Raw genomic sequence first — 11,313 nt, 5'->3', positions numbered from 1 at the left:
TCTTCCTCATCCTCTATCATGTTTATAGAGATGTTTTTCTAACTCTTTTCTCTAGCAAATTGTTGTTGTTTTTCATATTCATTTTATTGCTAGTTTGCTATTTAAAATAGATTTTATTTGAACTCATTTTATCACACACAACCCTATTTGAGTTTTTAGTATTTCATACATCATATATTGGGTTGTGGGATTGTGATATTATGAGAGTGAGTTTACATTGTATTCTCACCTATTGTAGAGAACAAAATCTTGCATTTGAGCCTTATTGTGAGTTACACATTGTATTACACTTGTACACCGATAGGAGTGGTTGGTGAGAGATGGTGTCAGTTCCAAGAGGAGTGGCGTCAAGTGTAAAGCCTAGAGATAGGTTATAAATCCGAGCACTTGAGGAAGAGGACACGGGCAAGGCCAACACTTAGAGGGTGTAGAGTGTGAATTGCAAGTGTGTAAGTTGTAAAGTTTTCGGTGAACTAGAAAACCAAGTTGTGAGTTGTAAACGTTATTCGAGTGAGCGTAGAAAACCCAGTTGTGATAGTAGAGATCTCCTCGAGGTGAGGAGCGGAGATGTAGGTCAAGTGGTTGACCGAACTCTGTGAACATATCGTGTGTTTGTGCACTATCACTCTTGTTTAATTATTGTTTGTTCATATATCCTTGCCTCAATCTATTGTATATCAATTTTGTTAGGATATATTTGTTAGTAAGTTTTAATCGGCATTAATATCTAAAAAGATTAGCATAAACCCTATTCACCCCCTCTAGGGTGCTTTCAATTGGTATCAGAGCTTGGTGCTCTTGATTTAAGGTTTAATCACCTTGAGTTAATGGTTCAAGCTTTAATATTGTTGCTAATCTTGTTTTGATATTATATATTTTGCTTGCTCATATATTATGGATATGTTCGATGTAGGCTATGACATAAATGTTGCTCCTAAATATAGAAACTTCCCTTATGAACAATGGTGCTTTAGATTCAAAATTTTTGCTAAGTCTAGAAATATCGATTTATGAGAAGTAATTGACAATGCTTATATTGTGTTCACTTTGGAGAAATCCAAGTGGAGCAATCATGACAGGATAATGTTTACAATGAACAAGTTAGTGTTAGAATTTTTGTATAATACTTTTGAACCATGTATTTCTAACGAACTTGCCCATTTTGATAGTGCTTATACAATATGGAAACTTTTTGAAGCACATCAAGGGGACTTGGAGGCGATCCAATAATCTTTGGCGGCCCCCTCTTCAAGTTTACATGGAGCCTCATCATGCACACGACCACTAGGCGATAGCCCTAGTGAGGTATGTGAATCCGATAACAATGATGATCTTACTATTGATGAACTCGCACATGGCTATGAATTATTGATGCATGATTATAAACTCAGACATTTGTTGTTAAGTTTTTCTTCAGTTGTTCAGTGTAGCCATTAGTTGCTAAACTTATCTAGTTAGTTGCTAAGTTTATGCATTTGTTGTTAAGTTGTGCTGTATACATCCACCATACCCTAGTTCTGAGATATTAAGAGGAAGAAGGAAGAAAAATTATGGGGACAAGTTTGAAGGCAGTGAGGGAGTGGTGGGCCTAGGTGGAAGAGACAAGGGAAGTGGCGAGATAGGAGGGGTAGTAGGGACTACATAGAAAAGAAGTCGAGGCAGATGTTGCTAGAGGAGGAAAGACGAGAGATGGCGTAGGATAGGGGGATGCTAAGATTTGAAGGCAGAGGAGGAGGGAAGGGACAGAGAGACAATAGGGTGGATGTATGACCGTGGGCCAAAAAAAGTTAAGGCAGAGTTTGTCGGAGGAAGAGGGGAGAAGAGAGAGGTGATAGGAGGATGGATGTATAATGTGAGCCTAAAAAAGTGGAGGCATGAGTTATCGGAGGAGGAAGAGGGAATGCAAGAAGGTAGAGAGATGGATGTATGATGTAGCCGGAGGAGAAGAGGGAAGGGAGAGGTGATGAGGACGTGGATGTAGGTATAGGCTGTCTAAAAATTACTGTAGATAACTAATCCCTATCAAGTACTGATGATGGAAGTTACAATTTAACGGCTTCTAGAAGGCTACAATTTGAAAACTTTCACGTATATCGATGAAGGTTACAATCTGATGACCTTCACAACAACCAATAAAAGCTCTAATTCAACAGCCTTCACAATCAACATCGGAAGTTATAATCTGATGACTCTCATATTTTTAAGAAGTCAAGACGAAGGTTACAAGATGACGATCTTTGCAACGCTTTAGCAAAAGAGACTACAAATTGACAGTCTCTTCAAATCAAAATGCAGATATCTCTCAAATCGTAAGGAATTTGGCAAAACGGACGGGAGCAAACTAAACCCTTTGGGTCGGTTTGGCCAGCTCCGTCTGGTCGAGATAGTCAATTTTTATAAATAATTCGTCCAATTCTGACTTACGGCTTGAAAGTTATTGTTGGCCCTTTTGTTTTGATGATGTTTAACAAACAATTTACTTCTAATATTGTTTGTCTAGTGTTTATGTTTTCGTATTTATTCTAGGCAAACAACGAGTTGGAGGATGGATAGAATTACACATTCACGATCATATCCAATGGAGGTTGGCGGAATTGTGGAGTGAAGCTACGCAATTCAAGTTAAAGATCCAAGTTCAAGCTTCATCCGTAAGTATACCAAGATAGAGCTTCGTTGAAGATCACAAGCTTGGGTAATTTAGTTTAGGAGTTTATATTATGTGTGTTAGTACCTTAAGCTCAATATAATATACACACACACATTTATTGGTTTCCATGTATATATATAGTAATATATATACATATATGTTTTGGTTTGATAGTTTTCAAGTTTCAGTATGAAACAATTAACTATAATTAGAAAACATATTTTTGTTTCATACTTACATGCATATATATGATTTCATCAATATTAATTTTATTCAGTTCAGTGAAATCATGTTTTAGTGCATTATATGTGTATTTTGATAAAATACTATATTCATTGTTTATAGACTTCATAATAATAGTTTACATCTTTCTTCAAGTCTATAAAATCATTTTGTATTGTTTCAAAACATGGTTAAGCTAAAATATTAAAACTCATATGTTTATATTTTCATGTTTTGGACTATTTTGCAAAATGATGACATTTTTTATTTGGGAGGTCCTTTTTGAAAACCAATCTTTATAGCATGTTTATTATCATGTCTACAATCATTCCCTAAAGTTTTATATTTTTTGGTATTTATTTGATATTTTTAAATAGGATTTTAAAATTAGAAAACTGTTTAAAAAACCTATATATTTTATGTATCAGTTTGCGGTCGACCGCCTACAGTCTAGAAACTCAGCTTGCCTTTTTATGGCTCCCCCCCCCCCCCCCCCCCCGCACGCCCCAGCTTTTCAAAACTATTCTTTTGGATTTTGTGCTTCGCGGTCGACCGCTAGTTTCTCATGGTCGACCGCCAAACTGATGATTGCTTTCCAATGGCTATATTCTGATTTGATTCTCTGGAGGTATTTTGGTCTTTTCAATGTTATTTTGGCTGATGTTTTGAGTGGGTATAAATACCCCATTGCCTTCAGCTCTTCAAGAACAAGAGAGTGTTTTTAAAACAATTTAAAGAGTTTTAAACAAGGGTTTAAGATTGGGTTATGTTTGTTTAAAAAGCTTTTAAGCATTTGAGAGTTTGAGTTTGTGAAATCAATTTCACAAGAATTTGAGGAGATCATCTATTGGTGTTTGATCATCCAACTCTTCTCCTTCCACTCTTGATCTATTGAGAAGTTTTTTAAACTTAATCTAGCTTTATATTTTATATTGTTTGATTATCAGTTTATTAAGCTAGTGTTCATATTGAGTTTATTTGATTTTATTTTCTCTTTTTTTTTACACACACACAACCATTGAGCTTATTGTATTTACATTCATAGTATAATTGGATTGTGGGATTGTATAACTTAGAGAGTGAGCTTATAATTCGTTCTCATCCATTGTAGAGAACAAACACTTTGTATTGTGCTTATTATGAGATTCACTTTATAATACACTTATACACCCAGAGAAGTGTGTGGCGAGAGTCGGGGATCGTCCCAAGAGGAGTGGCATCGGTTGATGAACCTAGGGAGAGGTTGTATCCGAGCACTTGAGGGAGACATGTCTAGTTCAACACTTGAGAGGGTGTAGAGTGGGATTACAAGAGTGTGTTAGTTGTAGAGTTTTCGGTAAACTAGAAAACCATATTATGTGGTATAAACGTTGTTCGGGTAAACGTAAAAAACCCGGTTGTGATAGTGGAGATCTCCTCGAGGTGAGGAACGGAGATGTAGGTCAAGTGGTTAGACCAAACTCCATGATCATATCGTTTTGTTTGTGATTGCATTGGCGTTCTTATTCTTATATTCATATCTTATATCACCTTTGTGTATTGCTCTTCATTTTGCCATATCTCTTTTGTAGATTGTTTATTTTACCCTTGTGTGATTTATATATCCTTGATCATATAATTGTAATATCTCATTGCTAGGATATATTCATTTGTTCATATTGCTTATCCTAGCTCATTTATCTTGTTGTATTTCATACTTGCTAGGATAACTTATTAATTACTTTTAATTAGCATAAAATCGGATTAGATTAGCATAAAACCCTAATCACCCCCCTCTAGGGTCTAACCGTTATGACATGTTCTTCATAGCAAGTTATGTTTTGAAGCTCGTCTGCAAGACTGGACTTCGCTTGAAGCTCGTCAAGTTCGCCCGAGGCTCTCCTCTGTGTTCTAGAGTCAAGACACAGAGTTTATCTCTGCGTCCCAACAACAAAACGCAGGGTTCGACGCTGCATTCTAGATCCAAATGCAGGGTTCATAGCTGCATTTTTAGCCTAAAATGTAAGGTTCATTGCTGCGTTTTCAGCCTAAAACGCAGGGTTCATTGCTGTGATTTCGGTCCAAAACGCAGGGTTCATTGCTGCATTTTCAGCCTGAAACACAAGGTTTATCACTGTATTCCAGATCCAAACACATAGCTCATTGTTGCGTTTTTAGCCCAAAACACTGGGTTCATCGCTGCATTTCAGATCCAAATACAGAGCTCATTGCAGCGTTTTCAGCCCAAAACGCAGGGTTCATTGCTGCGTTTTCAGCCCGAAATGCAGGGTTCATCATTGCTATGTTCCAGATCCAAACGTAGAGATCATTGCTGTGTTTTCAGCCCAAAATGTAGAGCCCAACTTTGCGTCCCAGAATCAAGATACGGAGTTTATTCCAGAACGCGAACTTCGCGTTTGACTAGTTCAAACAGAACCTGAACAGTTTTAAAACCGTTTTCCCACTTAATGGGGGGGAGGGGGCGATTACACCCCACAAACCCTCATTAAGGAGCAAATCAAGGGGGCGGTTATGTTGCCCTTCTTGTTTTGATGATGTTTAACAAACAATTTACTTCTAATGTTGTTTGTCTAGTATTTATGTTTTCTTATTTATTATAGACAAACAACGTAGTTGGAGGATGGATGGAATAGAGCTTCAACGATCATATCCAATGGAGGTTGGCGAAATAGTGGAGTGAAGCCTTGCAATTCAAAGTTAAAGATCAAGTTCAAGCTTCATCCGTAAGTGTACCAAGTTGAGCTCATTGAAGACCTTCATCAAGCTTGGGTAATTTAGTTTAGGATTTATATTATGTGTGTTAAGTACTCTAAGCTCAATTATCTATACACACACATTTATTGGTTTCTTCGTATATATATATATATATATATATATTGGTTTCTATGCATATATATAGTTATATATATACATACATATGTTTTGAGTTTTTATGGTTATATATATGAAATTCTATATTTCATATTTTCTATTATGTTTTTGAAAACATTGCATAGAATATGCAATTTTGGAATATATTGCATAGAATATGCAAATTTGTGAAAATATTGTTTTCTTAGTTTTTGGACTTAACAATAATCATATACATATTTTATTAAGTCTACAAAATCATTATGCAAAGTTTCAAAACATGGTTTAGTCTAAATGTCAAAATTCATATGTTTACATTTTCGTGTTTTGGACTATTTTGCAAAATGATGATATTTTTCATTTGAGAAGTCTTTTTTGGAAACCAATCATTGTAGCATGTCTATTATCATGTCTACAATCATTTCCCAAAGTTCTACATTTTTTAGAATTTATTTGATATTTTTAAACAGTGTTTTAAAATCAGAAAAACTGTTTTCAGAACTTCATTTTCATGTATCAGTCCTCGGTCGACCGCACCGGTCGACCGCACCTGTGTTCATTCATCAGTGGGCAGCAGAGAGTTTGTCGGTCGACCGTCGCGGTCGACCGAGAGCTCGAGACTTCCCACGGTCGACCGCACCGGTCGACCGAAGAAGTCTCTGCTCGTTTTCTCAGTTTGGGATCTGGATCGCGGTCGACCGTGAATTTTTTCGGTCGACCACCGCTCTGTCAGATTCTTTCCAACGGCTATTTTTGTTATCGTTGGCTGGGGTTTTTTTGTCATCTGTTTGGGGTTTTTGCTGTTGTTTCCTTTTTCTATATAAACCCCCAAACCCCCTTCTATCTCAGTAAGAAAAAGAATGTTTTAAACAAGTTTTTAAACAAGGGTTAAGTGTGTTTTTAGTGTTTGTTTGGTTTGAATATTGTTTTTACAAGTGGAGGAGATCATCTTCTTGTTTGGGCTCCAATCTCCATCTCTCCATCTTGTCATTTATTGGAGAAGTTTTCTAAACTCTATCTAGCTTTACATTTGCTTAGTTATTTGATTATCATTCTATTAAAGCTAGTTTTATATTGAGTTTAGATTTGATTTTATCTCATTGTTACACACACCCATTTGAGCTTATTGTATTTACATATATAGTATATTAGGGTTGTGAGAGATTGTAACATTGAGTTGTGCTTAATTGAGTTCTCATCTATTATAGAGAACAAATTTATATTTGTTACATAGTGTGTTGTTGTGAAGTTTTCGGTGAACTAGAAAACCGAATGTGAGGAGTGAACGTTGATCGGTGAACGTTGAAAACCGACATTGTGAGTGATTGTATATGTTGATCGGTGAGCGTTGAAAACCAACACTGTGAGGTGTAAACGTTATTCGGGTGAACGTAGAAAACCCGGTTGTGATAGTGGATTTCTCCCCAGGAGTGGGAAGTGGAGACGTAGGATGGAAGGTCCGAACTCCATGATCATTTGATTGTGTTTGAGTGTGCTTTGGCGTTTATTTATATTTGTGCTCATTGCTCATATCGTCATTGTCTCATTATTCATATCATCCTCTATCTTGTTTCATATTGTTTATCCTTGTGTTAGTTTATATATCCTTGCATATATATTTCATCATATAGGATATATCTCATTATTCATCTTGCTTATCCTAGCTCATATAACTTGTTGTATTTCATACTTGCTAGGATAACTTGTTAATTAATTTTAATTGGCATTTAAATCGGATTAGATTAGCATAAGACCCTAATCACCCCCTCTAGGGTCTAACAGGTTATACCCCTTAATCTCCTATAAATAGCTGAGATTTCAGCTTAATTGGGACCAGGTTCTTTGGAGAGGAATTTCTGGAGAATTGAGACCAGCTTTTTGAATCAGAAATTCCTAGAGATCTTTGCTATTCGGCTGGAAGATCTTTTAAGGAATCTTTTGGAGATCTTTTCTGATTGGAGTTTGGGAGAAGAAGTTCGGCATTCTTCAACCGAGAGCATTCTTTAGTAACAAGGAGTTTTGGTACTTGGCTTAAAATCAATTTTCTGTTCAAAGCAACCCTGTTATAGAGTTTAAACTCGTTCTGAGTTCTAAAACTCGTTAAGAGTTATTTTCAAACTTACCACGTAAGTTCTCCTCGACATCAATCAAGGGGAAGAAACTGTGTTCCATGAGGTGAAAATGTTCTGATCATCAACGGAAAGCAAACCCGACGCGAGTATTCGAGGGAGGCATTCTATCGACACTAAGAAGATCAGATTTAAACAAAGGGAAGGATCTCCATTGACCCTTCTCTCTCTTGTAAATCAAGAATTTGATATTGTTGATGCTCGTGAACAAACAGTCAATGGGGATTTCCCGCAGTCGGGTGCAGCTTCGATCCTAGCAAAGATGGGGAAGAAAGAGAGGATGAATGTTGGGGCCGACTCCTCCTCTGACTTTTTGCCCTATTCTGAGCGCGCGGGGTGGACTGATAGCCTGCACATGCAAGAATCATAGGAATACGGGGTTAGTTTCCCCTGTATTACCTCCGACGGTCAAGTCAGTTGATGAACTTATAGAGGGTTTTTTGAGAGGCCCTTGGGCCATTGAGGTCCTTGTAGGGGGGTTTTTTCTCTTGAAATTATTAAAGTACAAAAGGGGAGTAAAGCTAAGGTGCAAGAAGAAGTAGCCAGAGCCTCCCCTTCCTCTTTTTCGCCCTTACCTTCCTTACCTCCTTTTATAGCCCCCTTACCCCTGGGAGTTTGACCCTCAGCTTTTGTTGACTATGCACAGGAGACGGTTTGAAAGGTAAATAGGAAAGCAGCTGAGTCATCTTTCTTCCTCCAGGTGTCGGCAGGCGACTGAGAGGGAAGTCACTTGGTGTTAGGGGAGAGAAGTCTTCTCAGTGCTCTGGGTTTGTCAGAGTAGGCAGGGTGTAGGGTAGATCGGCTGTGTGGCCGTCCTTCTTTCTCTAAGTGGTGGCTAGGAATTGGAGGAGAAGTTATTTGTGTGCAGAGAAGCATCATGCCAATTCTCTGGGAAATGACTTGCGAGTGGAATAGGCGGCTTGTGTAGGAGATCCTTGTCAGAGTGTGTATCTTGATGGGACTGGTCAATGCTGTAGCTTTGAGTGACATTTGAAGTGGTCTTGGTCTAATCTTATCCCTTTAGTCGAGGCGGGTTGATCCGTGAGTCATCACTATGATTTGTTGACCGACAACCGAGTGAGTTTTAGGATGAGAGCACCATCGAGACGTCCGCTCGGGGAGTCGTCTTAATTACAGAGGACCGATTGGTCCTGCACTTCGAGTCGGTTATAATGACTCTTGGTCGAGAGGGGGCTCGCCTGCTTGACTGGTCAATAGACTTGACCTCGGTCCGGGATTCTGAGTACCTTGAGCCGGTCAGGACCTTGGCATTTTAGGCCTTTATAGTCAATCTTTCAATGTTCTTATCTCTAGATGGTAAATTACCATAACAGTTGGCCCCTTTCATTTGGAGCCGACTTTGGTTGGGTCTGAGTGAAATGAATTTACTCAAGGTTTTCGAGACTCTTTAAGCCAGTCGATCGTGGCTTGGAGACATGGCGCAAGACTCGCTAACCATCAACCTTCTGTAGATTGATGTTGTCGGTTTTTGGAACTGCTTCTTTATAGGAAACAAGGCATCAGGGGTTAGAGCGGGCGGTGCTTCACTTTGCCTATTTCTTCGGGGGTTTATAAATAGTTGTCAGCGCTGTTGGAAGAGTACTCTATCTCACGAACATTTTTCTTCGTTGGTTCTCTCATTTCTTCTCAAGAGATTTTATCATGGCCTTTCCTCGGAATGACTGCGAGAGGAAGCTCAGGGTCCTTTATTTGTCTAGGTCGAGGACGACGTTGGACGAGGCAAACTGGTTGCATGATGAATACGACATCTCTCGTGTGACGATGACCATAGGGGTTCCGAACTGCTTGACTCTAGTGTACATGCATGGTGAGGACCGGGTGCCTCTTTATTGGGCGCACCTGCAGTGTGGGCTGTGTCTGCCACTGCAACCCTTTGTAAGGAAAGTTTTTGCGGTGTTGGGGGTTTCCCCTATCAATTCTACCCGCACGCCATCTGCACTTTGATACATGATAGAGTACAACTCATTCACATTCATCCCGTCGGGTGATGCTGACTCCATGTTTCTTGTCCGTGTGCATCTTGGAGATGGCTTTTGGCCTGGGACAAAGTTACCGAGATGGAGCTTCCTTGGTTGTTTCTTTTCGCCTGTGAACCTTCCTGCCCTGATGAGAGTGAGCCATTGCTTCATTGGCTGCCCTTGTTGCCAAACTGAGAAACGTCCAGAATTAGGGTTTGCTCTTTCTCTTGATGGTGAGCCTTTTGGATTTTTAGGCATTGTTGAGTTGCTGGCATATTTGCCATCTCATCAGCCAAGGACCTGCTTGGAGGCTTTGCTGAGATCCTTGTAGGTCGACAGTGGACATGGTGATTTTCAACAGATCTTTCTTGTCCACCGTCGGTTGCACTGTTAGGCCCGATATTTCGTTGTTTGAGCTTTTTAGAAGATGTTGCTCGACGGAGGGGGCCCAGGCAACTTTTGTGATTGGGGCTTCTTGTTAGAGAGAACCCCACACGCCGACGCTTTGTTCCCTAGAATTTGATGGGATCATATTTTTCTTCTTGAGGTTTCTAGGGATAGTGTTAGCCGGACCATCCTATAAATGGAGGAGCCTTCTTGTAGGGAGAGTGCAAGTCACATGCTTCGACCACCAGGTTTTACTTCGACTCTGGCGATTCTGAGCAGCGACTGGGGGCCAGAGCTGTTAATCTTTCAGAGAAGACCAGATGGCGAGCCCTTGAGTTTTCCCCGCAATCTCATCCTTGGTGAGGAAGGACTCTCCATTGAAGGTGGTGATGGTCCGAGGAGCCTGCCACAGTCTTGATCACTGCTCCTTGTTCAGGGGAGTCATTGCCGACATGAGCTTGAGCGATACTAGATCTGATCATTACCCCTAGGGGTTCTGTTTGCAATCCAACCCCAGGCCTTTTGTCTATCCAGACGGTGGGGTTTTTCATCTGTGTCGGTGATTAGAAGCCTGTACTTCATTCTCAAGCCAGACAAGGACCATAGTGGTGTATCTTTTCTTAGGAGGGCTTTCGGGGTTCTACTTGGCAAATACTCCCCAGAAAGCTGTTGGAACCTCTAAGGGCTACACCCATATTGGCTCCTCATAGCCATAGGCTAATCCTCCTTAGCTTGAATGATGCAATTCTAGACTTTGTTTAGCTTGAACGATGAAATACTGGTGCTCTTCAAGAATGAAGAATATCAGGCCCACTTAGAATTGGGTATTTCTTCTCAGAGAAGAAAGTAGGCCCCATGATGGTCGCCAAACTGTTGATGCTCATGAACAAACGGTCAATGGGGGTTTTTTGCGGTCAGGTGCAGCTTCGATCCTAGTGACAGTGGGGAAGAAGGAGAGGATGAATGTTGGGGCCGACTCCTCCTCCGACTTTATAACTGATTCTGAGCGCGCGAGGTGGACTGATAGCCTACACATGCAAGAATTGTAGGAATACAGGACTAGTTTTCCCCGTGGTACCTCCGACGGTCAAGTCAGCTG

Source organism: Asparagus officinalis, chromosome 10 (genome assembly GCF_001876935.1).
Source record: "Asparagus officinalis chromosome 10, Aspof.V1, whole genome shotgun sequence".
NCBI lineage: Eukaryota > Viridiplantae > Streptophyta > Magnoliopsida > Asparagales > Asparagaceae > Asparagus > Asparagus officinalis.
The sequence above is the reverse complement of the archived record's forward strand: the minus strand, read 5'-3'. Positions refer to the sequence as shown.